Source organism: Rhinoderma darwinii, chromosome 1 (assembly GCF_050947455.1).
Source record: "Rhinoderma darwinii isolate aRhiDar2 chromosome 1, aRhiDar2.hap1, whole genome shotgun sequence".
NCBI classification, from domain to species: Eukaryota; Metazoa; Chordata; class Amphibia; order Anura; family Rhinodermatidae; genus Rhinoderma; species Rhinoderma darwinii.
The window spans coordinates 201,293,009-201,317,799 of NC_134687.1; the positions used below are offsets into that span (position 1 = coordinate 201,293,009).

The 24,791-nt window shown below is 33.8% G+C and overlaps 21 non-coding genes across 21 annotated transcripts; all 21 read right to left on the minus strand.

Moving 5' to 3' along the window:
* Positions 1-484: 484 nt before the first annotated feature.
* On the minus strand, positions 485-557 carry TRNAK-UUU (transfer RNA lysine (anticodon UUU)). The gene has a single exon. It is a non-coding gene; the product is annotated as a tRNA-Lys (tRNA).
* A 1,080-nt stretch (positions 558-1,637) lies between these two features.
* TRNAK-UUU (transfer RNA lysine (anticodon UUU)) lies at positions 1,638-1,710 on the minus strand. The gene has a single exon. It is a non-coding gene; the product is annotated as a tRNA-Lys (tRNA).
* Positions 1,711-2,790: 1,080 nt separating this feature from the next.
* TRNAK-UUU (transfer RNA lysine (anticodon UUU)) lies at positions 2,791-2,863 on the minus strand. Its single transcript has one exon. It is a non-coding gene; the product is annotated as a tRNA-Lys (tRNA).
* A 1,080-nt stretch (positions 2,864-3,943) lies between these two features.
* Positions 3,944-4,016, minus strand: TRNAK-UUU (transfer RNA lysine (anticodon UUU)). Its single transcript has one exon. It is a non-coding gene; the product is annotated as a tRNA-Lys (tRNA).
* A 1,080-nt stretch (positions 4,017-5,096) lies between these two features.
* Positions 5,097-5,169, minus strand: TRNAK-UUU (transfer RNA lysine (anticodon UUU)). The gene has a single exon. It is a non-coding gene; the product is annotated as a tRNA-Lys (tRNA).
* Positions 5,170-6,249: 1,080 nt separating this feature from the next.
* Positions 6,250-6,322, minus strand: TRNAK-UUU (transfer RNA lysine (anticodon UUU)). The gene has a single exon. It is a non-coding gene; the product is annotated as a tRNA-Lys (tRNA).
* Positions 6,323-7,402: 1,080 nt separating this feature from the next.
* On the minus strand, positions 7,403-7,475 carry TRNAK-UUU (transfer RNA lysine (anticodon UUU)). Its single transcript has one exon. It is a non-coding gene; the product is annotated as a tRNA-Lys (tRNA).
* Positions 7,476-8,555: 1,080 nt separating this feature from the next.
* On the minus strand, positions 8,556-8,628 carry TRNAK-UUU (transfer RNA lysine (anticodon UUU)). The gene has a single exon. It is a non-coding gene; the product is annotated as a tRNA-Lys (tRNA).
* A 1,080-nt stretch (positions 8,629-9,708) lies between these two features.
* TRNAK-UUU (transfer RNA lysine (anticodon UUU)) lies at positions 9,709-9,781 on the minus strand. Its single transcript has one exon. It is a non-coding gene; the product is annotated as a tRNA-Lys (tRNA).
* Positions 9,782-10,861: 1,080 nt separating this feature from the next.
* On the minus strand, positions 10,862-10,934 carry TRNAK-UUU (transfer RNA lysine (anticodon UUU)). The gene has a single exon. It is a non-coding gene; the product is annotated as a tRNA-Lys (tRNA).
* Positions 10,935-12,014: 1,080 nt separating this feature from the next.
* TRNAK-UUU (transfer RNA lysine (anticodon UUU)) lies at positions 12,015-12,087 on the minus strand. The gene has a single exon. It is a non-coding gene; the product is annotated as a tRNA-Lys (tRNA).
* A 1,844-nt stretch (positions 12,088-13,931) lies between these two features.
* TRNAK-UUU (transfer RNA lysine (anticodon UUU)) lies at positions 13,932-14,004 on the minus strand. The gene has a single exon. It is a non-coding gene; the product is annotated as a tRNA-Lys (tRNA).
* A 1,080-nt stretch (positions 14,005-15,084) lies between these two features.
* On the minus strand, positions 15,085-15,157 carry TRNAK-UUU (transfer RNA lysine (anticodon UUU)). The gene has a single exon. It is a non-coding gene; the product is annotated as a tRNA-Lys (tRNA).
* A 1,080-nt stretch (positions 15,158-16,237) lies between these two features.
* Positions 16,238-16,310, minus strand: TRNAK-UUU (transfer RNA lysine (anticodon UUU)). The gene has a single exon. It is a non-coding gene; the product is annotated as a tRNA-Lys (tRNA).
* A 1,080-nt stretch (positions 16,311-17,390) lies between these two features.
* On the minus strand, positions 17,391-17,463 carry TRNAK-UUU (transfer RNA lysine (anticodon UUU)). The gene has a single exon. It is a non-coding gene; the product is annotated as a tRNA-Lys (tRNA).
* A 1,080-nt stretch (positions 17,464-18,543) lies between these two features.
* On the minus strand, positions 18,544-18,616 carry TRNAK-UUU (transfer RNA lysine (anticodon UUU)). The gene has a single exon. It is a non-coding gene; the product is annotated as a tRNA-Lys (tRNA).
* Positions 18,617-19,696: 1,080 nt separating this feature from the next.
* TRNAK-UUU (transfer RNA lysine (anticodon UUU)) lies at positions 19,697-19,769 on the minus strand. The gene has a single exon. It is a non-coding gene; the product is annotated as a tRNA-Lys (tRNA).
* Positions 19,770-20,849: 1,080 nt separating this feature from the next.
* Positions 20,850-20,922, minus strand: TRNAK-UUU (transfer RNA lysine (anticodon UUU)). Its single transcript has one exon. It is a non-coding gene; the product is annotated as a tRNA-Lys (tRNA).
* A 1,080-nt stretch (positions 20,923-22,002) lies between these two features.
* On the minus strand, positions 22,003-22,075 carry TRNAK-UUU (transfer RNA lysine (anticodon UUU)). The gene has a single exon. It is a non-coding gene; the product is annotated as a tRNA-Lys (tRNA).
* Positions 22,076-23,155: 1,080 nt separating this feature from the next.
* On the minus strand, positions 23,156-23,228 carry TRNAK-UUU (transfer RNA lysine (anticodon UUU)). The gene has a single exon. It is a non-coding gene; the product is annotated as a tRNA-Lys (tRNA).
* A 1,080-nt stretch (positions 23,229-24,308) lies between these two features.
* TRNAK-UUU (transfer RNA lysine (anticodon UUU)) lies at positions 24,309-24,381 on the minus strand. Its single transcript has one exon. It is a non-coding gene; the product is annotated as a tRNA-Lys (tRNA).
* Between the last annotated feature and the right edge of the window lie 410 nt (positions 24,382-24,791).

The following is a 24,791-nucleotide window of genomic DNA, read 5'->3' on the forward strand; positions in this document are numbered from 1 at the left end:
AACTTTTTAAGTTGATATCCAAGAAATGTTGAGAGCATGGAACTTGTCTTAGTTTCAAAGAGGGTTTCAGTCATAGATAAGTGATAGATTGTTTTTTCAAAAGACTCATGCCTGGACAGGCACCCTCAGATTAAAAGTGTGATGCTCTACCAACTAAACTATCCAGGCTCTATAAAACACAAAAATATGCAAGAAAATCGATGAAATTGTCCTCACTTATATTTTGAGCTATAGCGCTGTTATACTGTATACGCTTTCAAATTCTACTTTTCAGAAGGGAAAAGTATAATTTCATCTTGTCTTAATGAAATCCTCTAGGCTGCTAAAGTTTGAGGATTCAAGACCTCATTAGATCATACAGAATTCTATCCTTAAGACACAAAGTTACAACTTTAACCTGATATCCAAGAAATTTTGAGAGCATGAAATGTATATAATATTGCAATCACCAATAAGTGAAAAGTCTGGTTTTCTACAAGAGACACGCCTGAACAGGGACTTGAACCCTGGACCCTCAGATTAAAAGTCTGATGCTCTACCGACTGAGCTATCCAGGCTCTGCAAAACTAAGACATGTGCGGGAAAGTTGGCGTTTCTCTCCTTCTCAAATATATTCTGGACTACAACGCTTTTTTACGTGTTTTCAGAGGTCACTTAGAAAAAGAAAAGTATAAACTTATTTTGACTTGATAAAATCATCTACGGGGCTAAAGTTTAAACAGTCAAGACATTGTTAGATTATACAGTTTTCTTTTTTTAGGGCATAAAGTTACAATTTTGTTCTGACATCCAAGAAATCTTAAAAGAATGGACTAGTTCTTAGTTTCAAAGAGAGTTTTAGTCATGGATAAGTGATAGGTTGTTTTTCCAAAAACTTACACTTGCACAGGTACCCTCAGATTGAAAGTGTGATGCTCTATCAACTAAACTATCCAGGCCCTATAAAACAAATAATGTGCAGGATAATTGATGATTTTCTCCTTATAATTTATATTTTGAGCTACAGATCTGTTATGTATAGTTTCAAATTTTACCTAGAGAAGGGGAAACTATGATTTCTTATTGTCTGGACAAAGTCATCTAGGCTGCTAAAGTTAAAGGTGTTAAGTTATTTGTTAGATCATACAGATTAATTTTCTTAAAACATAAAGCTAACTTTTTAAGTTGATATCCAAGAAATTTTGAGAGCATGGAACTTGTTTTAGTTTCAAAGAGGGTTTCAGTCATAGATAAGTGATAGATTGTTTTTTCAAAAGACTCATGCCTGGACAGGCACCCTCAGATTAAAAGTGTGATGCTCTACTAACTAAACTATCCAGGCTCTATAAAACACAAAAATATGCAAGAAAATCGATGAAATTGTCCTCACTTATATTTTGAGCTATAGCGCTGTTATACTGTATACGCTTTCAAATTCTACTTTTCAGAAGGGAAAAGTATAATTTCATCTTGTCTTAATGAAATCCTCTAGGCTGCTAAAGTTTGAGGATTCAAGACCTCATTAGATCATACAGAATTCTTTCCTTAAGACACAAAGTTACAACTTTAATCTGATATCCAAGAAATTTTGACAGCGTGAAATGTATATAATATTGCAATCACCAATAAGTGAAAAGTCTGGTTTTCTACAAGAGACACGCCTGAACAGGGACTTGAACCCTGGACCCTCAGATTAAAAGTCTGATGCTCTACCGACTGAGCTATCCAGGCTCTGCAAAACTAAGACATGTGCGGGAAAGTTGGCGTTTCTCTCCTTCTCAAATATATTCTGGACTACAACGCTTTTTTACGTGTTTTCAGAGGTCACTTAGAAAAAGAAAAGTATAAACTTATTTTGACTTGATAAAATCATCTACGGGGCTAAAGTTTAAACAGTCAAGACATTGTTAGATTATACAGTTTTCTTTTTTTAGGGCATAAAGTTACAATTTTGTTCTGACATCCAAGAAATCTTAAAAGAATGGACTAGTTCTTAGTTTCAAAGAGAGTTTTAGTCATGGATAAGTGATAGGTTGTTTTTCAAAAAACTTACACTTGCACAGGTACCCTCAGATTGAAAGTGTGATGCTCTATCAACTAAACTATCCAGGCCCTATAAAACAAATAATGTGCAGGATAATTGATGATTTTCTCCTTATAATTTATATTTTGAGCTACAGATCTGTTATGTATAGTTTCAAATTTTAACTAGAGAAGGGGAAACTATGATTTCTTATTGTCTGGACAAAGTCATCTAGGCTGCTAAAGTTAAAGGTGTTAAGTTATTTGTTAGATCATACAGATTAATTTTCTTAAAACATAAAGCTAACTTTTTAAGTTGATATCCAAGAAATTTTGAGAGCATGGAACTTGTCTTAGTTTCAAAGAGGGTTTCAGTCATAGATAAGTGATAGATTGTTTTTTCAAAAGACTCATGCCTGGACAGGCACCCTCAGATTAAAAGTGTGATGCTCTACCAACTAAACTATCCAGGCTCTATAAAACACAAAAATATGCAAGAAAATCGATGAAATTGTCCTCACTTATATTTTGAGCTATAGCGCTGTTATACTGTATACGCTTTCAAATTCTACTTTTCAGAAGGGAAAAGTATAATTTCATCTTGTCTTAATGAAATCCTCTAGGCTGCTAAAGTTTGAGGATTCAAGACCTCATTAGATCATACAGAATTCTATCCTTAAGACACAAAGTTACAACTTTAATCTGATATCCAAGAAATTTTGACAGCGTGAAATGTATATAATATTGCAATCACCAATAAGTGAAAAGTCTGGTTTTCTACAAGAGACACGCCTGAACAGGGACTTGAACCCTGGACCCTCAGATTAAAAGTCTGATGCTCTACCGACTGAGCTATCCAGGCTCTGCAAAACTAAGACATGTGCGGGAAAGTTGGCGTTTCTCTCCTTCTCAAATATATTCTGGACTACAACGCTTTTTTACGTGTTTTCAGAGGTCACTTAGAAAAAGAAAAGTATAAACTTATTTTGACTTGATAAAATCATCTACGGGGCTAAAGTTTAAACAGTCAAGACATTGTTAGATTATACAGTTTTCTTTTTTTAGGGCATAAAGTTACAATTTTGTTCTGACATCCAAGAAATCTTAAAAGAATGGACTAGTTCTTAGTTTCAAAGAGAGTTTTAGTCATGGATAAGTGATAGGTTGTTTTTCCAAAAACTTACACTTGCACAGGTACCCTCAGATTGAAAGTGTGATGCTCTATCAACTAAACTATCCAGGCCCTATAAAACAAATAATGTGCAGGATAATTGATGATTTTCTCCTTATAATTTATATTTTGAGCTACAGATCTGTTATGTATAGTTTCAAATTTTACCTAGAGAAGGGGAAACTATGATTTCTTATTGTCTGGACAAAGTCATCTAGGCTGCTAAAGTTAAAGGTGTTAAGTTATTTGTTAGATCATACAGATTAATTTTCTTAAAACATAAAGCTAACTTTTTAAGTTGATATCCAAGAAATTTTGAGAGCATGGAACTTGTTTTAGTTTCAAAGAGGGTTTCAGTCATAGATAAGTGATAGATTGTTTTTTGAAAAGACTCATGCCTGGACAGGCACCCTCAGATTAAAAGTGTGATGCTCTACTAACTAAACTATCCAGGCTCTATAAAACACAAAAATATGCAAGAAAATCGATGAAATTGTCCTCACTTATATTTTGAGCTATAGCGCTGTTATACTGTATACGCTTTCAAATTCTACTTTTCAGAAGGGAAAAGTATAATTTCATCTTGTCTTAATGAAATCCTCTAGGCTGCTAAAGTTTGAGGATTCAAGACCTCATTAGATCATACAGAATTCTATCCTTAAGACACAAAGTTACAACTTTAATCTGATATCCAAGAAATTTTGACAGCGTGAAATGTATATAATATTGCAATCACCAATAAGTGAAAAGTCTGGTTTTCTACAAGAGACACGCCCGAACAGGGACTTGAACCCTGGACCCTCAGATTAAAAGTCTGATGCTCTACCGACTGAGCTATCCAGGCTCTGCAAAACTAAGACATGTGCGGGAAAGTTGGCGTTTCTCTCCTTCTCAAATATATTCTGGACTACAACGCTTTTTTACGTGTTTTCAGAGGTCACTTAGAAAAAGAAAAGTATAAACTTATTTTGACTTGATAAAATCATCTACGGGGCTAAAGTTTAAACAGTCAAGACATTGTTAGATTATACAGTTTTCTTTTTTTAGGGCATAAAGTTACAATTTTGTTCTGACATCCAAGAAATCTTAAAAGAATGGACTAGTTCTTAGTTTCAAAGAGAGTTTTAGTCATGGATAAGTGATAGGTTGTTTTTCAAAAAACTTACACTTGCACAGGTACCCTCAGATTGAAAGTGTGATGCTCTATCAACTAAACTATCCAGGCCCTATAAAACAAATAATGTGCAGGATAATTGATGATTTTCTCCTTATAATTTATATTTTGAGCTACAGATCTGTTATGTATAGTTTCAAATTTTACCTAGAGAAGGGGAAACTATGATTTCTTATTGTCTGGACAAAGTCATCTAGGCTGCTAAAGTTAAAGGTGTTAAGTTATTTGTTAGATCATACAGATTAATTTTCTTAAAACATAAAGCTAACTTTTTAAGTTGATATCCAAGAAATGTTGAGAGCATGGAACTTGTCTTAGTTTCAAAGAGGGTTTCAGTCATAGATAAGTGATAGATTGTTTTTTCAAAAGACTCATGCCTGGACAGGCACCCTCAGATTAAAAGTGTGATGCTCTACCAACTAAACTATCCAGGCTCTATAAAACACAAAAATATGCAAGAAAATCGATGAAATTGTCCTCACTTATATTTTGAGCTATAGCGCTGTTATACTGTATACGCTTTCAAATTCTACTTTTCAGAAGGGAAAAGTATAATTTCATCTTGTCTTAATGAAATCCTCTAGGCTGCTAAAGTTTGAGGATTCAAGACCTCATTAGATCATACAGAATTCTATCCTTAAGACACAAAGTTACAACTTTAACCTGATATCCAAGAAATTTTGAGAGCATGAAATGTATATAATATTGCAATCACCAATAAGTGAAAAGTCTGGTTTTCTACAAGAGACACGCCTGAACAGGGACTTGAACCCTGGACCCTCAGATTAAAAGTCTGATGCTCTACCGACTGAGCTATCCAGGCTCTGCAAAACTAAGACATGTGCGGGAAAGTTGGCGTTTCTCTCCTTCTCAAATATATTCTGGACTACAACGCTTTTTTACGTGTTTTCAGAGGTCACTTAGAAAAAGAAAAGTATAAACTTATTTTGACTTGATAAAATCATCTACGGGGCTAAAGTTTAAACAGTCAAGACATTGTTAGATTATACAGTTTTCTTTTTTTAGGGCATAAAGTTACAATTTTGTTCTGACATCCAAGAAATCTTAAAAGAATGGACTAGTTCTTAGTTTCAAAGAGAGTTTTAGTCATGGATAAGTGATAGGTTGTTTTTCAAAAAACTTACACTTGCACAGGTACCCTCAGATTGAAAGTGTGATGCTCTATCAACTAAACTATCCAGGCCCTATAAAACAAATAATGTGCAGGATAATTGATGATTTTCTCCTTATAATTTATATTTTGAGCTACAGATCTGTTATGTATAGTTTCAAATTTTACCTAGAGAAGGGGAAACTATGATTTCTTATTGTCTGGACAAAGTCATCTAGGCTGCTAAAGTTAAAGGTGTTAAGTTATTTGTTAGATCATACAGATTAATTTTCTTAAAACATAAAGCTAACTTTTTAAGTTGATATCCAAGAAATTTTGAGAGCATGGAACTTGTCTTAGTTTCAAAGAGGGTTTCAGTCATAGATAAGTGATAGATTGTTTTTTCAAAAGACTCATGCCTGGACAGGCACCCTCAGATTAAAAGTGTGATGCTCTACCAACTAAACTATCCAGGCTCTATAAAACACAAAAATATGCAAGAAAATCGATGAAATTGTCCTCACTTATATTTTGAGCTATAGCGCTGTTATACTGTATACGCTTTCAAATTCTACTTTTCAGAAGGGAAAAGTATAATTTCATCTTGTCTTAATGAAATCCTCTAGGCTGCTAAAGTTTGAGGATTCAAGACCTCATTAGATCATACAGAATTCTATCCTTAAGACACAAAGTTACAACTTTAATCTGATATCCAAGAAATTTTGACAGCGTGAAATGTATATAATATTGCAATCACCAATAAGTGAAAAGTCTGGTTTTCTACAAGAGACACGCCTGAACAGGGACTTGAACCCTGGACCCTCAGATTAAAAGTCTGATGCTCTACCGACTGAGCTATCCAGGCTCTGCAAAACTAAGACATGTGCGGGAAAGTTGGCGTTTCTCTCCTTCTCAAATATATTCTGGACTACAACGCTTTTTTACGTGTTTTCAGAGGTCACTTAGAAAAAGAAAAGTATAAACTTATTTTGACTTGATAAAATCATCTACGGGGCTAAAGTTTAAACAGTCAAGACATTGTTAGATTATACAGTTTTCTTTTTTTAGGGCATAAAGTTACAATTTTGTTCTGACATCCAAGAAATCTTAAAAGAATGGACTAGTTCTTAGTTTCAAAGAGAGTTTTAGTCATGGATAAGTGATAGGTTGTTTTTCAAAAAACTTACACTTGCACAGGTACCCTCAGATTGAAAGTGTGATGCTCTATCAACTAAACTATCCAGGCCCTATAAAACAAATAATGTGCAGGATAATTGATGATTTTCTCCTTATAATTTATATTTTGAGCTACAGATCTGTTATGTATAGTTTCAAATTTTAACTAGAGAAGGGGAAACTATGATTTCTTATTGTCTGGACAAAGTCATCTAGGCTGCTAAAGTTAAAGGTGTTAAGTTATTTGTTAGATCATACAGATTAATTTTCTTAAAACATAAAGCTAACTTTTTAAGTTGATATCCAAGAAATTTTGAGAGCATGGAACTTGTCTTAGTTTCAAAGAGGGTTTCAGTCATAGATAAGTGATAGATTGTTTTTTCAAAAGACTCATGCCTGGACAGGCACCCTCAGATTAAAAGTGTGATGCTCTACCAACTAAACTATCCAGGCTCTATAAAACACAAAAATATGCAAGAAAATCGATGAAATTGTCCTCACTTATATTTTGAGCTATAGCGCTGTTATACTGTATACGCTTTCAAATTCTACTTTTCAGAAGGGAAAAGTATAATTTCATCTTGTCTTAATGAAATCCTCTAGGCTGCTAAAGTTTGAGGATTCAAGACCTCATTAGATCATACAGAATTCTATCCTTAAGACACAAAGTTACAACTTTAATCTGATATCCAAGAAATTTTGAGAGCATGAAATGTATATAATATTGCAATCACCAATAAGTGAAAAGTCTGGTTTTCTACAAGAGACACGCCTGAACAGGGACTTGAACCCTGGACCCTCAGATTAAAAGTCTGATGCTCTACCGACTGAGCTATCCAGGCTCTGCAAAACTAAGACATGTGCGGGAAAGTTGGCGTTTCTCTCCTTCTCAAATATATTCTGGACTACAACGCTTTTTTACGTGTTTTCAGAGGTCACTTAGAAAAAGAAAAGTATAAACTTATTTTGACTTGATAAAATCATCTACGGGGCTAAAGTTTAAACAGTCAAGACATTGTTAGATTATACAGTTTTCTTTTTTTAGGGCATAAAGTTACAATTTTGTTCTGACATCCAAGAAATCTTAAAAGAATGGACTAGTTCTTAGTTTCAAAGAGAGTTTTAGTCATGGATAAGTGATAGGTTGTTTTTCAAAAAACTTACACTTGCACAGGTACCCTCAGATTGAAAGTGTGATGCTCTATCAACTAAACTATCCAGGCCCTATAAAACAAATAATGTGCAGGATAATTGATGATTTTCTCCTTATAATTTATATTTTGAGCTACAGATCTGTTATGTATAGTTTCAAATTTTAACTAGAGAAGGGGAAACTATGATTTCTTATTGTCTGGACAAAGTCATCTAGGCTGCTAAAGTTAAAGGTGTTAAGTTATTTGTTAGATCATACAGATTAATTTTCTTAAAACATAAAGCTAACTTTTTAAGTTGATATCCAAGAAATTTTGAGAGCATGGAACTTGTCTTAGTTTCAAAGAGGGTTTCAGTCATAGATAAGTGATAGATTGTTTTTTCAAAAGACTCATGCCTGGACAGGCACCCTCAGATTAAAAGTGTGATGCTCTACCAACTAAACTATCCAGGCTCTATAAAACACAAAAATATGCAAGAAAATCGATGAAATTGTCCTCACTTATATTTTGAGCTATAGCGCTGTTATACTGTATACGCTTTCAAATTCTACTTTTCGGAAGGGAAAAGTATAATTTCATCTTGTCTTAATGAAATCCTCTAGGCTGCTAAAGTTTGAGGATTCAAGACCTCATTAGATCATACAGAATTCTATCCTTAAGACACAAAGTTACAACTTTAATCTGATATCCAAGAAATTTTGAGAGCATGAAAAGTATATAATATTGCAATCACCAATAAGTGAAAAGTCTGGTTTTCTACAAGAGGCACGCCTGAACGGGGACTTGAACCCTGGACCCTCAGATTAAAAGTCTGATGCTCTACCGACTGAGCTATCCAGGCTCTGCCAAACTAAGACATGTGCGGGAAAGTTGGCGTTTCTCTCCTTCTCAAATATATTCTGGACTACAACGCTTTTTTACGTGTTTTCAGAGGTCACTTAGAAAAAGAAAAGTATAAACTTATTTTGACTTGATAAAATCATCTACGGGGCTAAAGTTTAAACAGTCAAGACATTGTTAGATTATACAGTTTTCTTTTTTTAGGGCATAAAGTTACAATTTTGTTCTGACATCCAAGAAATCTTAAAAGAATGGACTAGTTCTTAGTTTCAAAGAGAGTTTTAGTCATGGATAAGTGATAGGTTGTTTTTCAAAAAACTTACACTTGCACAGGTACCCTCAGATTGAAAGTGTGATGCTCTATCAACTAAACTATCCAGGCCCTATAAAACAAATAATGTGCAGGATAATTGATGATTTTCTCCTTATAATTTATATTTTGAGCTACAGATCTGTTATGTATAGTTTCAAATTTTACCTAGAGAAGGGGAAACTATGATTTCTTATTGTCTGGACAAAGTCATCTAGGCTGCTAAAGTTAAAGGTGTTAAGTTATTTGTTAGATCATACAGATTAATTTTCTTAAAACATAAAGCTAACTTTTTAAGTTGATATCCAAGAAATGTTGAGAGCATGGAACTTGTCTTAGTTTCAAAGAGGGTTTCAGTCATAGATAAGTGATAGATTGTTTTTTCAAAAGACTCATGCCTGGACAGGCACCCTCAGATTAAAAGTGTGATGCTCTACCAACTAAACTATCCAGGCTCTATAAAACACAAAAATATGCAAGAAAATCGATGAAATTGTCCTCACTTATATTTTGAGCTATAGCGCTGTTATACTGTATACGCTTTCAAATTCTACTTTTCAGAAGGGAAAAGTATAATTTCATCTTGTCTTAATGAAATCCTCTAGGCTGCTAAAGTTTGAGGATTCAAGACCTCATTAGATCATACAGAATTCTATCCTTAAGACACAAAGTTACAACTTTAATCTGATATCCAAGAAATTTTGAGAGCATGAAAAGTATATAATATTGCAATCACCAATAAGTGAAAAGTCTGGTTTTCTACAAGAGGCACGCATGAACAGGGACTTGAACCCTGGACCCTCAGATTAAAAGTCTGATGCTCTACCGACTGAGCTATCCAGGCTCTGCAAAACTAAAACATGTGCGGGAAAGTTGGCGTTTCTCTCCTTCTCAAATATATTCTGGACTACAACGCTTTTTTACGTGTTTTCAGAGGTCACTTAGAAAAAGAAAAGTATAAACTTATTTTGACTTGATAAAATCATCTACGGGGCTAAAGTTTAAACAGTCAAGACATTGTTAGATTATACAGTTTTCTTTTTTTAGGGCATAAAGTTACAATTTTGTTCTGACATCCAAGAAATCTTAAAAGAATGGACTAGTTCTTAGTTTCAAAGAGAGTTTTAGTCATGGATAAGTGATAGGTTGTTTTTCAAAAAACTTACACTTGCACAGGTACCCTCAGATTGAAAGTGTGATGCTCTATCAACTAAACTATCCAGGCCCTATAAAACAAATAATGTGCAGGATAATTGATGATTTTCTCCTTATAATTTATATTTTGAGCTACAGATCTGTTATGTATAGTTTCAAATTTTAACTAGAGAAGGGGAAACTATGATTTCTTATTGTCTGGACAAAGTCATCTAGGCTGCTAAAGTTAAAGGTGTTAAGTTATTTGTTAGATCATACAGATTAATTTTCTTAAAACATAAAGCTAACTTTTTAAGTTGATATCCAAGAAATTTTGAGAGCATGGAACTTGTCTTAGTTTCAAAGAGGGTTTCAGTCATAGATAAGTGATAGATTGTTTTTTCAAAAGACTCATGCCTGGACAGGCACCCTCAGATTAAAAGTGTGATGCTCTACTAACTAAACTATCCAGGCTCTATAAAACACAAAAATATGCAAGAAAATCGATGAAATTGTCCTCACTTATATTTTGAGCTATAGCGCTGTTATACTGTATACGCTTTCAAATTCTACTTTTCAGAAGGGAAAAGTATAATTTCATCTTGTCTTAATGAAATGCTCTAGGCTGCTAAAGTTTGAGGATTCAAGACCTCATTAGATCATACAGAATTCTATCCTTAAGACACAAAGTTACAACTTTAATCTGATATCCAAGAAATTTTGAGAGCATGAAATGTATATAATATTGCAATCACCAATAAGTGAAAAGTCTGGTTTTCTACAAGAGACACGCCTGAACAGGGACTTGAACCCTGGACCCTCAGATTAAAAGTCTGATGCTCTACCGACTGAGCTATCCAGGCTCTGCAAAACGAAGACATGTGCGGGAAAGTTGGCGTTTCTCTCCTTCTCAAATATATTCTGGACTACAACGCTTTTTTACGTGTTTTCAGAGGTCACTTAGAAAAAGAAAAGTATAAACTTATTTTGACTTGATAAAATCATCTACGGGGCTAAAGTTTAAACAGTCAAGACATTGTTAGATTATACAGTTTTCTTTTTTTAGGGCATAAAGTTACAATTTTGTTCTGACATCCAAGAAATCTTAAAAGAATGGACTAGTTCTTAGTTTCAAAGAGAGTTTTAGTCATGGATAAGTGATAGGTTGTTTTTCAAAAAACTTACACTTGCACAGGTACCCTCAGATTGAAAGTGTGATGCTCTATCAACTAAACTATCCAGGCCCTATAAAACAAATAATGTGCAGGATAATTGATGATTTTCTCCTTATAATTTATATTTTGAGCTACAGATCTGTTATGTATAGTTTCAAATTTTAACTAGAGAAGGGGAAACTATGATTTCTTATTGTCTGGACAAAGTCATCTAGGCTGCTAAAGTTAAAGGTGTTAAGTTATTTGTTAGATCATACAGATTAATTTTCTTAAAACATAAAGCTAACTTTTTAAGTTGATATCCAAGAAATTTTGAGAGCATGGAACTTGTCTTAGTTTCAAAGAGGGTTTCAGTCATAGATAAGTGATAGATTGTTTTTTCAAAAGACTCATGCCTGGACAGGCACCCTCAGATTAAAAGTGTGATGCTCTACCAACTAAACTATCCAGGCTCTATAAAACACAAAAATATGCAAGAAAATCGATGAAATTGTCCTCACTTATATTTTGAGCTATAGCGCTGTTATACTGTATACGCTTTCAAATTCTACTTTTCAGAAGGGAAAAGTATAATTTCATCTTGTCTTAATGAAATCCTCTAGGCTGCTAAAGTTTGAGGATTCAAGACCTCATTAGATCATACAGAATTCTATCCTTAAGACACAAAGTTACAACTTTAATCTGATATCCAAGAAATTTTGAGAGCATGAAAAGTATATAATATTGCAATCACCAATAAGTGAAAAGTCCGGTTTTCTACAAGAGGCACGCCTGAACAGGGACTTGAACCCTGGACCCTCAGATTAAAAGTCTGATGCTCTACCGACTGAGCTATCCAGGCTCTGCAAAACTAAGACATGTGCGGGAAAGTTGGCGTTTCTCTCCTTCTCAAATATATTCTGGACTACAACGCTTTTTTACGTGTTTTCAGAGGTCACTTAGTAAAAGAAAAGTATAAACTTATTTTGACTTGATAAAATCATCTACGGGGCTAAAGTTTAAACAGTCAAGACATTGTTAGATTATACAGTTTTCTTTTTTTAGGGCATAAAGTTACAATTTTGTTCTGACATCCAAGAAATCTTAAAAGAATGGACTAGTTCTTAGTTTCAAAGAGAGTTTTAGTCATGGATAAGTGATAGGTTGTTTTTCAAAAAACTTACACTTGCACAGGTACCCTCAGATTGAAAGTGTGATGCTCTATCAACTAAACTATCCAGGCCCTATAAAACAAATAATGTGCAGGATAATTGATGATTTTCTCCTTATAATTTATATTTTGAGCTACAGATCTGTTATGTATAGTTTCAAATTTTACCTAGAGAAGGGGAAACTATGATTTCTTATTGTCTGGACAAAGTCATCTAGGCTGCTAAAGTTAAAGGTGTTAAGTTATTTGTTAGATCATACAGATTAATTTTCTTAAAACATAAAGCTAACTTTTTAAGTTGATATCCAAGAAATTTTGAGAGCATGGAACTTGTCTTAGTTTCAAAGAGGGTTTCAGTCATAGATAAGTGATAGATTGTTTTTTCAAAAGACTCATGCCTGGACAGGCACCCTCAGATTAAAAGTGTGATGCTCTACCGACTGAGCTATCCAGGCTCTGCAAAACTAAGACATGTGCGAGAAAGTTGGCGTTTCTCTCCTTCTCAAATATATTCTGGACTACAACGCTTTTTTACGTGTTTTCAGAGGTCACTTAGAAAAAGAAAAGTATAAACTTATTTTGACTTGATAAAATCATCTACGGGGCTAAAGTTTAAACAGTCAAGACATTGTTAGATTATACAGTTTTCTTTTTTTAGGGCATAAAGTTACAATTTTGTTCTGACATCCAAGAAATCTTAAAAGAATGGACTAGTTCTTAGTTTCAAAGAGAGTTTTAGTCATGGATAAGTGATAGGTTGTTTTTCCAAAAACTTACACTTGCACAGGTACCCTCAGATTGAAAGTGTGATGCTCTATCAACTAAACTATCCAGGCCCTATAAAACAAATAATGTGCAGGATAATTGATGATTTTCTCCTTATAATTGATATTTTGAGCTACAGATCTGTTATGTATAGTTTCAAATTTTACCTAGAGAAGGGGAAACTATGATTTCTTATTGTCTGGACAAAGTCATCTAGGCTGCTAAAGTTAAAGGTGTTAAGTTATTTGTTAGATCATACAGATTAATTTTCTTAAAACATAAAGCTAACTTTTTAAGTTGATATCCAAGAAATTTTGAGAGCATGGAACTTGTCTTAGTTTCAAAGAGGGTTTCAGTCATAGATAAGTGATAGATTGTTTTTTCAAAAGACTCATGCCTGGACAGGCACCCTCAGATTAAAAGTGTGATGCTCTACCAACTAAACTATCCAGGCTCTATAAAACACAAAAATATGCAAGAAAATCGATGAAATTGTCCTCACTTATATTTTGAGCTATAGCGCTGTTATACTGTATACGCTTTCAAATTCTACTTTTCAGAAGGGAAAAGTATAATTTCATCTTGTCTTAATGAAATCCTCTAAGCTGCTAAAGTTTGAGGATTCAAGACCTCATTAGATCATACAGAATTCTATCCTTAAGACACAAAGTTACAACTTTAATCTGATATCCAAGAAATTTTGGGAGCATGAAATGTATATAATATTGCAATCACCAATAAGTGAAAAGTCTGGTTTTCTACAAGAGACACGCCTGAACAGGGACTTGAACCCTGGACCCTCAGATTAAAAGTCTGATGCTCTACCGACTGAGCTATCCAGGCTCTGCAAAACTAAGACATGTGCGAGAAAGTTGGCGTTTCTCTCCTTCTCAAATATATTCTGGACTACAACGCTTTTTTACGTGTTTTCAGAGGTCACTTAGAAAAAGAAAAGTATAAACTTATTTTGACTTGATAAAATCATCTACGGGGCTAAAGTTTAAACAGTCAAGACATTGTTAGATTATACAGTTTTCTTTTTTTAGGGCATAAAGTTACAATTTTGTTCTGACATCTAAGAAATCTTAAAAGAATGGACTAGTTCTTAGTTTCAAAGAGAGTTTTAGTCATGGATAAGTGATAGGTTGTTTTTCAAAAAACTTACACTTGCACAGGTACCCTCAGATTGAAAGTGTGATGCTCTATCAACTAAACTATCCAGGCCCTATAAAACAAATAATGTGCAGGATAATTGATGATTTTCTCCTTATAATTGATATTTTGAGCTACAGATCTGTTATGTATAGTTTCAAATTTTACCTAGAGAAGGGGAAACTATGATTTCTTATTGTCTGGACAAAGTCATCTAGGCTGCTAAAGTTAAAGGTGTTAAGTTATTTGTTAGATCATACAGATTAATTTTCTTAAAACATAAAGCTAACTTTTTAAGTTGATATCCAAGAAATTTTGAGAGCATGGAACTTGTCTTAGTTTCAAAGAGGGTTTCAGTCATAGATAAGTGATAGATTGTTTTTTCAAAAGACTCATGCCTGGACAGGCACCCTCAGATTAAAAGTGTGATGCTCTACCAACTAAACTATCCAGGCTCTATAAAACACAAAAATATGCAAGAAAATCGATGAAATTGTCCTCACTTATATTTTGAGCTATAGCGCTGTTATACTGTATACGCTTTCAAATTCTACTTTTCAGAAGGGAAAAGTATAATTTCATCTTGTCTTAATGAAATCCTCTAAGCTGCTAAAGTTTGAGGATTCAAGACCTCATTAGATCATACAGAATTCTATCCTTAAGACACAAAGTTACAACTTTAATCTGATATCCAAGAAATTTTGGGAGCATGAAATGTATATAATATTGCAATCACCAATAAGTGAAAAGTCTGGTTTTCTACAAGAGACACGCCTGAACAGGGACTTGAACCCTGGACCCTCAGATTAAAAGTCTGATGCTCTACCGACTGAGCTATCCAGGCTCTGCAAAACTAAGACATGTGCGAGAAAGTTGGCGTTTCTCTCCTTCTCAAATATATTCTGGACTACAACGCTTTTTTACGTGTTTTCAGAGGTCACCTAGAAAAAGAAAAGTATAAACTTATTTTGACTTGATAAAATCATCTACGGGGCTAAAGTTTAAACAGTCAAGACATTGTTAGATTATACAGTTTTCTTTTTTTAGGGCATAAAGTTACAATTTTGTTCTGACATCCAAGAAATCTTAAAAGAATGGACTAGTTCTTAGTTTCAAAGAGAGTTTTAGTCATGGATAAGTGATAGGTTGTTTTTCCAAAAACTTACACTTGCACAGGTACCCTCAGATTGAAAGTGTGATGCTCTATCAACTAAACTATCCAGGCCCTATAAAACAAATAATGTGCAGGATAATTGATGATTTTCTCCTTATAATTGATATTTTGAGCTACAGATCTGTTATGTATAGTTTCAAATTTTACCTAGAGAAGGGGAAACTATGATTTCTTATTGTCTGGACAAAGTCATCTAGGCTGCTAAAGTTAAAGGTGTTAAGTTATTTGTTAGATCATACAGATTAATTTTCTTAAAACATAAAGCTAACTTTTTAAGTTGATATCCAAGAAATTTTGAGAGCATGGAACTTGTCTTAGTTTCAAAGAGGGTTTCAGTCATAGATAAGTGATAGATTGTTTTTTCAAAAGACTCATGCCTGGACAGGCACCCTCAGATTAAAAGTGTGATGCTCTACCAACTAAACTATCCAGGCTCTATAAAACACAAAAATATGCAAGAAAATCGATGAAATTGTCCTCACTTATATTTTGAGCTATAGCGCTGTTATACTGTATACGCTTTCAAATTCTACTTTTCAGAAGGGAAAAGTATAATTTCATCTTGTCTTAATGAAATCCTCTAGGCTGCTAAAGTTTGAGGATTCAAGACCTCATTAGATCATACAGAATTCTATCCTTAAGACACAAAGTTACAACTTTAATCTGATATCCAAGAAATTTTGAGAGCATGAAATGTATATAATATTGCAATCACCAATAAGTGAAAAGTCTGGTTTTCTACAAGAGACACGCCTGAACAGGGACTTGAACCCTGGACCCTCAGATTAAAAGTCTGATGCTCTACCGACTGAGCTATCCAGGCTCTGCAAAACTAAGACATGTGCGAGAAAGTTGGCGTTTCTCTCCTTCTCAAATATATTCTGGACTACAACGCTTTTTTACGTGTTTTCAGAGGTCACCTAGAAAAAGAAAAGTATAAACTTATTTTGACTTGATAAAATCATCTACGGGGCTAAAGTTTAAACAGTCAAGACATTGTTAGATTATACAGTTTTCTTTTTTTAGGGCATAAAGTTACAATTTTGTTCTGACATCCAAGAAATCTTAAAAGAATGGACTAGTTCTTAGTTTCAAAGAGAGTTTTAGTCATGGATAAGTGATAGGTTGTTTTTCAAAAAACTTACACTTGCACAGGTACCCTCAGATTGAAAGTGTGATGCTCTATCAACTAAACTATCCAGGCCCTATAAAACAAATAATGTGCAGGATAATTGATGATTTTCTCCTTATAATTGATATTTTGAGCTACAGATCTGTTATGTATAGTTTCAAATTTTACCTAGAGAAGGGGAAACTATGATTTCTTATTGTCTGGACAAAGTCATCTAGGCTGCTAAAGTTAAAGGTGTTAAGTTATTTGTTAGATCATACAGATTAATTTTCTTAAAACATAAAGCTAACTTTTTAAGTTGATATCCAAGAAATTTTGAGAGCATGGAACTTGTCTTAGTTTCAAAGAGGGTTTCAGTCATAGATAAGTGATAGATTGTTTTTTCAAAAGACTCATGCCTGGACAGGCACCCTCAGATTAAAAGTGTGATGCTCTACCAACTAAACTATCCAGGCTCTATAAAACACAAAAATATGCAAGAAAATCGATGAAATTGTCCTCACTTATATTTTGAGCTATAGCGCTGTTATACTGTATACGCTTTCAAATTCTACTTTTCAGAAGGGAAAAGTATAATTTCATCTTGTCTTAATGAAATCCTCTAAGCTGCTAAAGTTTGAGGATTCAAGACCTCATTAGATCATACAGAATTCTATCCTTAAGACACAAAGTTACAACTTTAATCTGATATCCAAGAAATTTTGGGAGCATGAAATGTATATAATATTGCAATCACCAATAAGTGAAAAGTCTGGTTTTCTACAAGAGACACGCCTGAACAGGGACTTGAACCCTGGACCCTCAGATTAAAAGTCTGATGCTCTACCGACTGAGCTATCCAGGCTCTGCAAAACTAAGACATGTGCGGGAAAGTTGGCGTTTCTCTCCTTCTCAAATATATTCTGGACTACAACGCTTTTTTACGTGTTTTCAGAGGTCACTTAGAAAAAGAAAAGTATAAACTTATTTTGACTTGATAAAATCATCTACGGGGCTAAAGTTTAAACAGTCAAGACATTGTTAGATTATACAGTTTTCTTTTTTTAGGGCATAAAGTTACAATTTTGTTCTGACATCCAAGAAATCTTAAAAGAATGGACTAGTTCTTAGTTTCAAAGAGAGTTTTAGTCATGGATAAGTGATAGGTTGTATTTCCAAAAACTTACACTTGCACAGGTACCCTCAGATTGAAAGTGTGATGCTCTATCAACTAAACTATCCAGGCCCTATAAAACAAATAATGTGCAGGATAATTGATGATTTTCTCCTTATAATTGATATTTTGAGCTACAGATCTGTTATGTATAGTTTCAAATTTTACCTAGAGAAGGGGAAACTATGATTTCTTATTGTCTGGACAAAGTCATCTAGGCTGCTAAAGTTAAAGGTGTTAAGTTATTTGTTAGATCATACAGATTAATTTTCTTAAAACATAAAGCTAACTTTTTAAGTTGATATCCAAGAAATTTTGAGAGCATGGAACTTGTCTTAGTTTCAAAGAGGGTTTCAGTCATAGATAAGTGATAGATTGTTTTTTCAAAAGACTCATGCCTGGACAGGCACCCTCAGATTAAAAGTGTGATGCTCTACCAACTAAACTATCCAGGCTCTATAAAACACAAAAATATGCAAGAAAATCGATGAAATTGTCCTCACTTATATTTTGAGCTATAGCGCTGTTATACTGTATACGCTTTCAAATTCTACTTTTCAGAAGGGAAAAGTATAATTTCATCTTGTCTTAATGAAATCCTCTAAGCTGCTAAAGTTTGAGGATTCAAGACCTCATTAGATCATACAGAATTCTATCCTTAAGACACAAAGTTACAACTTTAATCTGATATCCAAGAAATTTTGGGAGCATGAAATGTATATAATATTGCAATCACCAATAAGTGAAAAGTCTGGTTTTCTACAAGAGACACGCCTGAACAGGGACTTGAACCCTGGACCCTCAGATTAAAAGTCTGATGCTCTACCGACTGAGCTATCCAGGCTCTGCAAAACTAAGACATGTGCGGGAAAGTTGGCGTTTCTCTCCTTCTCAAATATATTCTGGACTACAACGCTTTTTTACGTGTTTTCAGAGGTCACTTAGAAAAAGAAAAGTATAAACTTATTTTGACTTGATAAAATCATCTACGGGGCTAAAGTTTAAACAGTCAAGACATTGTTAGATTATACAGTTTTCTTTTTTTAGGGCATAAAGTTACAATTTTGTTCTGACATCCAAGAAATCTTAAAAGAATGGACTAGTTCTTAGTTTCAAAGAGAGTTTTAGTCATGGATAAGTGATAGGTTGTATTTCCAAAAACTTACACTTGCACAGGTACCCTCAGATTGAAAGTGTGATGCTCTATCAACTAAACTATCCAGGCCCTATAAAACAAATAATGTGCAGGATAATTGATGATTTTCTCCTTATAATTGATATTTTGAGCTACAGATCTGTTATGTATAGTTTCAAATTTTACCTAGAGAAGGGGAAACTATGATTTCTTATTGTCTGGACAAAGTCATCTAGGCTGCTAAAGTTAAAGGTGTTAAGTTATTTGTTAGATCATACAGATTAATTTTCTTAAAACATAAAGCTAACTTTTTAAGTTGATATCCAAGAAATTTTGAGAGCATGGAACTTGTCTTAGTTTCAAAGAGGGTTTCAGTCATAGATAAGTGATAGATTGTTTTTTCAAAAGACTCATGCCTGGACAGGCACCCTCAGATTAAAAGTGTGATGCTCTACCAACTAAACTATCCAGGCTCTATAAAACACAAAAATATGCAAGAAAATCGATGAAATTGTCCTCACTTATATTTTGAGCTATAGCGCTGTTATACTGTATACGCTTTCAAATTCTACTTTTCAGAAGGGAAAAGTATAATTTCATCTTGTCTTAATGAAATCCTCTAAGCTGCTAAAGTTTGAGGATTCAAGACCTCATTAGATCATACAGAATTCTATCCTTAAGACACAAAGTTACAACTTTAATCTGATATCCAAGAAATTTTGGGAGCATGAAATGTATATAATATTGCAATCACCAATAAGTGAAAAGTCTGGTTTTCTACAAGAGACACGCCTGAACAGGGACTTGAACCCTGGACCCTCAGATTAAAAGTCTGATGCTCTACCGACTGAGCTATCCAGGCTCTGCAAAACTAAGACATGTGCGGGAAAGTTGGCGTTTCTCTCCTTCTCAAATATATTCTGGACTACAACGCTTTTTTACGTGTTTTCAGAGGTCACTTAGAAAAAGAAAAGTATAAACTTATTTTGACTTGATAAAATCATCTACGGGGCTAAAGTTTAAACAGTCAAGACATTGTTAGATTATACAGTTTTCTTTTTTTAGGGCATAAAGTTACAATTTTGTTCTGACATCCAAGAAATCTTAAAAGAATGGACTAGTTCTTAGTTTCAAAGAGAGTTTTAGTCATGGATAAGTGATAGGTTGTATTTCCAAAAACTTACACTTGCACAGGTACCCTCAGATTGAAAGTGTGATGCTCTATCAACTAAACTATCCAGGCCCTATAAAACAAATAATGTGCAGGATAATTGATGATTTTCTCCTTATAATTGATATTTTGAGCTACAGATCTGTTATGTATAGTTTCAAATTTTACCTAGAGAAGGGGAAACTATGATTTCTTATTGTCTGGACAAAGTCATCTAGGCTGCTAAAGTTAAAGGTGTTAAGTTATTTGTTAGATCATACAGATTAATTTTCTTAAAACATAAAGCTAACTTTTTAAGTTGATATCCAAGAAATTTTGAGAGCATGGAACTTGTCTTAGTTTCAAAGAGGGTTTCAGTCATAGATAAGTGATAGATTGTTTTTTCAAAAGACTCATGCCTGGACAGGCACCCTCAGATTAAAAGTGTGATGCTCTACCAACTAAACTATCCAGGCTCTATAAAACACAAAAATATGCAAGAAAATCGATGAAATTGTCCTCACTTATATTTTGAGCTATAGCGCTGTTATACTGTATACGCTTTCAAATTCTACTTTTCAGAAGGGAAAAGTATAATTTCATCTTGTCTTAATGAAATCCTCTAGGCTGCTAAAGTTTGAGGATTCAAGACCTCATTAGATCATACAGAATTCTATCCTTAAGACACAAAGTTACAACTTTAATCTGATATCCAAGAAATTTTGAGAGCATGAAATGTATATAATATTGCAATCATCAATAAGTGAAAAGTCTGGTTTTCTACAAGAGACACGCCTGAACAGGGACTTGAAGCCTGGACCCTCAGATTAAAAGTCTGATGCTCTACCGACTGAGCTATCCAGGCTCTGCAAAACTAAGACATGTGCGGGAAAGTTGGCGTTTCTCTCCTTCTCAAATATATTCTGGACTACAACGCTTTTTTACGTGTTTTCAGAGGTCACTTAGAAAAAGAAAAGTATAAACTTATTTTGACTTGATAAAATCATCTACGGGGCTAAAGTTTAAACAGTCAAGACATTGTTAGATTATACAGTTTTCTTTTTTTAGGGCATAAAGTTACAATTTTGTTCTGACATCCAAGAAATCTTAAAAGAATGGACTAGTTCTTAGTTTCAAAGAGAGTTTTAGTCATGGATAAGTGATAGGTTGTTTTTCAAAAAACTTACACTTGCACAGGTACCCTCAGATTGAAAGTGTGATGCTCTATCAACTAAACTATCCAGGCCCTATAAAACAAATAATGTGCAGGATAATTGATGATTTTCTCCTTATAATTGATATTTTGAGCTACAGATCTGTTATGTATAGTTTCAAATTTTACCTAGAGAAGGGGAAACTATGATTTCTTATTGTCTGGACAAAGTCATCTAGGCTGCTAAAGTTAAAGGTGTTAAGTTATTGGTTAGATCATACAGATTAATTTTCTTAAAACATAAAGCTAACTTTTTAAGTTGATATCCAAGAAATTTTGAGAGCATGGAACTTGTCTTAGTTTCAAAGAGGGTTTCAGTCATAGATAAGTGATAGATTGTTTTTTCAAAAGACTCATGCCTGGACAGGCACCCTCAGATTAAAAGTGTGATGCTCTACCAACTAAACTATCCAGGCTCTATAAAACACAAAAATATGCAAGAAAATCGATGAAATTGTCCTCACTTATATTTTGAGCTATAGCGCTGTTATACTGTATACGCTTTCAAATTCTACTTTTCAGAAGGGAAAAGTATAATTTCATCTTGTCTTAATGAAATCCTCTAGGCTGCTAAAGTTTGAGGATTCAAGACCTCATTAGATCATACAGAATTCTATCCTTAAGACACAAAGTTACAACTTTAATCTGATATCCAAGAAATTTTGAGAGCATGAAATGTATATAATATTGCAATCATCAATAAGTGAAAAGTCTGGTTTTCTACAAGAGACACGCCTGAACAGGGACTTGAAGCCTGGACCCTCAGATTAAAAGTCTGATGCTCTACCGACTGAGCTATCCAGGCTCTGCAAAACTAAGACATGTGCGGGAAAGTTGGCGTTTCTCTCCTTCTCAAATATATTCTGGACTACAACGCTTTTTTACGTGTTTTCAGAGGTCACTTAGAAAAAGAAAAGTATAAACTTATTTTGACTTGATAAAATCATCTACGGGGCTAAAGTTTAAACAGTCAAGACATTGTTAGATTATACAGTTTTCTTTTTTTAGGGCATAAAGTTACAATTTTGTTCTGACATCCAAGAAATCTTAAAAGAATGGACTAGTTCTTAGTTTCAAAGAGAGTTTTAGTCATGGATAAGTGATAGGTTGTTTTTCAAAAAACTTACACTTGCACAGGTACCCTCAGATTGAAAGTGTGATGCTCTATCAACTAAACTATCCAGGCCCTATAAAACAAATAATGTGCAGGATAATTGATGATTTTCTCCTTATAATTGATATTTTGAGCTACAGATCTGTTATGTATAGTTTCAAATTTTACCTAGAGAAGGGGAAACTATGATTTCTTATTGTCTGGACAAAGTCATCTAGGCTGCTAAAGTTAAAGGTGTTAAGTTATTGGTTAGATTATACAGATTAATTTTCTTAAAACATAAAGCTAACTTTTTAAGTTGATATCCAAGAAATTTTGAGAGCATGGAACTTGTCTTAGTTTCAAAGAGGGTTTCAGTCATACATAAGTGATAGATTGTTTTTTCAAAAGACTCATGCCTGGACAGGCACCCTCAGATTAAAAGTGTGATGCTCTACCAACTAAACTATCCAGGCTCTATAAAACACAAAAATATGCAAGAAAATCGATGAAATTGTCCTCACTTATATTTTGAGCTATAGCGCTGTTATACTGTATACGCTTTCAAATTCTACTTTTCAGAAGGGAAAAGTATAATTTCATCTTGTCTTAATGAAATCCTCTAGGCTGCTAAAGTTTGAGGATTCAAGACCTCATTAGATCATACAGAATTCTATCCTTAAGACACAAAGTTACAACTTTAATCTGATATCCAAGAAATTTTGAGAGCATGAAATGTATATAATATTGCAATCACCAATAAGTGAAAAGTCTGGTTTTCTACAAGAGACACGCCTGAACAGGGACTTGAACCCTGGACCCTCAGATTAAAAGTCTGATGCTCTACCGACTGAGCTATCCAGGCTCTGCAAAACTAAGACATGTGCGGGAAAGTTGGTGTTTCTCTCCTTCTCAAATATATTCTGGACTACAACGCTTTTTTACGTGTTTTCAGAGGTCACTTAGAAAAAGAAAAGTATAAACTTATTTTGACTTGATAAAATCATCTACGGGGCTAAAGTTTAAACAGTCAAGACATTGTTAGATTATACAGTTTTCTTTTTTTAGGGCATAAAGTTACAATTTTGTTCTGACATCCAAGAAATCTTAAAAGAATGGACTAGTTCTTAGTTTCAAAGAGAGTTTTAGTCATGGATAAGTGATAGGTTGTTTTTCAAAAAACTTACACTTGCACAGGTACCCTCAGATTGAAAGTGTGATGCTCTATCAACTAAACTATCCAGGCCCTATAAAACAAATAATGTGCAGGATAATTGATGATTTTCTCCTTATAATTGATATTTTGAGCTACAGATCTGTTATGTATAGTTTCAAATTTTACCTAGAGAAGGGGAAACTATGATTTCTTATTGTCTGGACAAAGTCATCTAGGCTGCTAAAGTTAAAGGTGTTAAGTTATTGGTTAGATCATACAGATTAATTTTCTTAAAACATAAAGCTAACTTTTTAAGTTGATATCCAAGAAATTTTGAGAGCATGGAACTTGTCTTAGTTTCAAAGAGGGTTTCAGTCATAGATAAGTGATAGATTGTTTTTTCAAAAGACTCATGCCTGGACAGGCACCCTCAGATTAAAAGTGTGATGCTCTACCAACTAAACTATCCAGGCTCTATAAAACACAAAAATATGCAAGAAAATCGATGAAATTGTCCTCACTTATATTTTGAGCTATAGCGCTGTTATACTGTATACGCTTTCAAATTCTACTTTTCAGAAGGGAAAAGTATAATTTCATCTTGTCTTAATGAAATCCTCTAGGCTGCTAAAGTTTGAGGATTCAAGACCTCATTAGATCATACAGAATTCTATCCTTAAGACACAAAGTTACAACTTTAACCTGATATCCAAGAAATTTTGAGAGCATGAAATGTATATAATATTGCAATCACCAATAAGTGAAAAGTCTGGTTTTCTACAAGAGACACGCCTGAACAGGGACTTGAACCCTGGACCCTCAGATTAAAAGTCTGATGCTCTACCGACTGAGCTATCCAAGCTCTGCAAAACTGAGACATGTGCGGGAAAGTTGGCGTTTCTCTCCTTCTCAAATATATTCTGGACTACAACGCTTTTTTACGTGTTTTCAGAGGTCACTTAGAAAAAGAAAAGTATAAACTTATTTTGACTTGATAAAATCATCTACGGGGCTAAAGTTTAAACAGTCAAGACATTGTTAGATTATACAGTTTTCTTTTTTTAGGGCATAAAGTTACAATTTTGTTCTGACATCCAAGAAATCTTAAAAGAATGGACTAGTTCTTAGTTTCAAAGAGAGTTTTAGTCATGGATAAGTGATAGGTTGTTTTTCAAAAAACTTACACTTGCACAGGTACCCTCAGATTGAAAGTGTGATGCTCTATCAACTAAACTATCCAGGCCCTATAAAACAAATAATGTGCAGGATAAT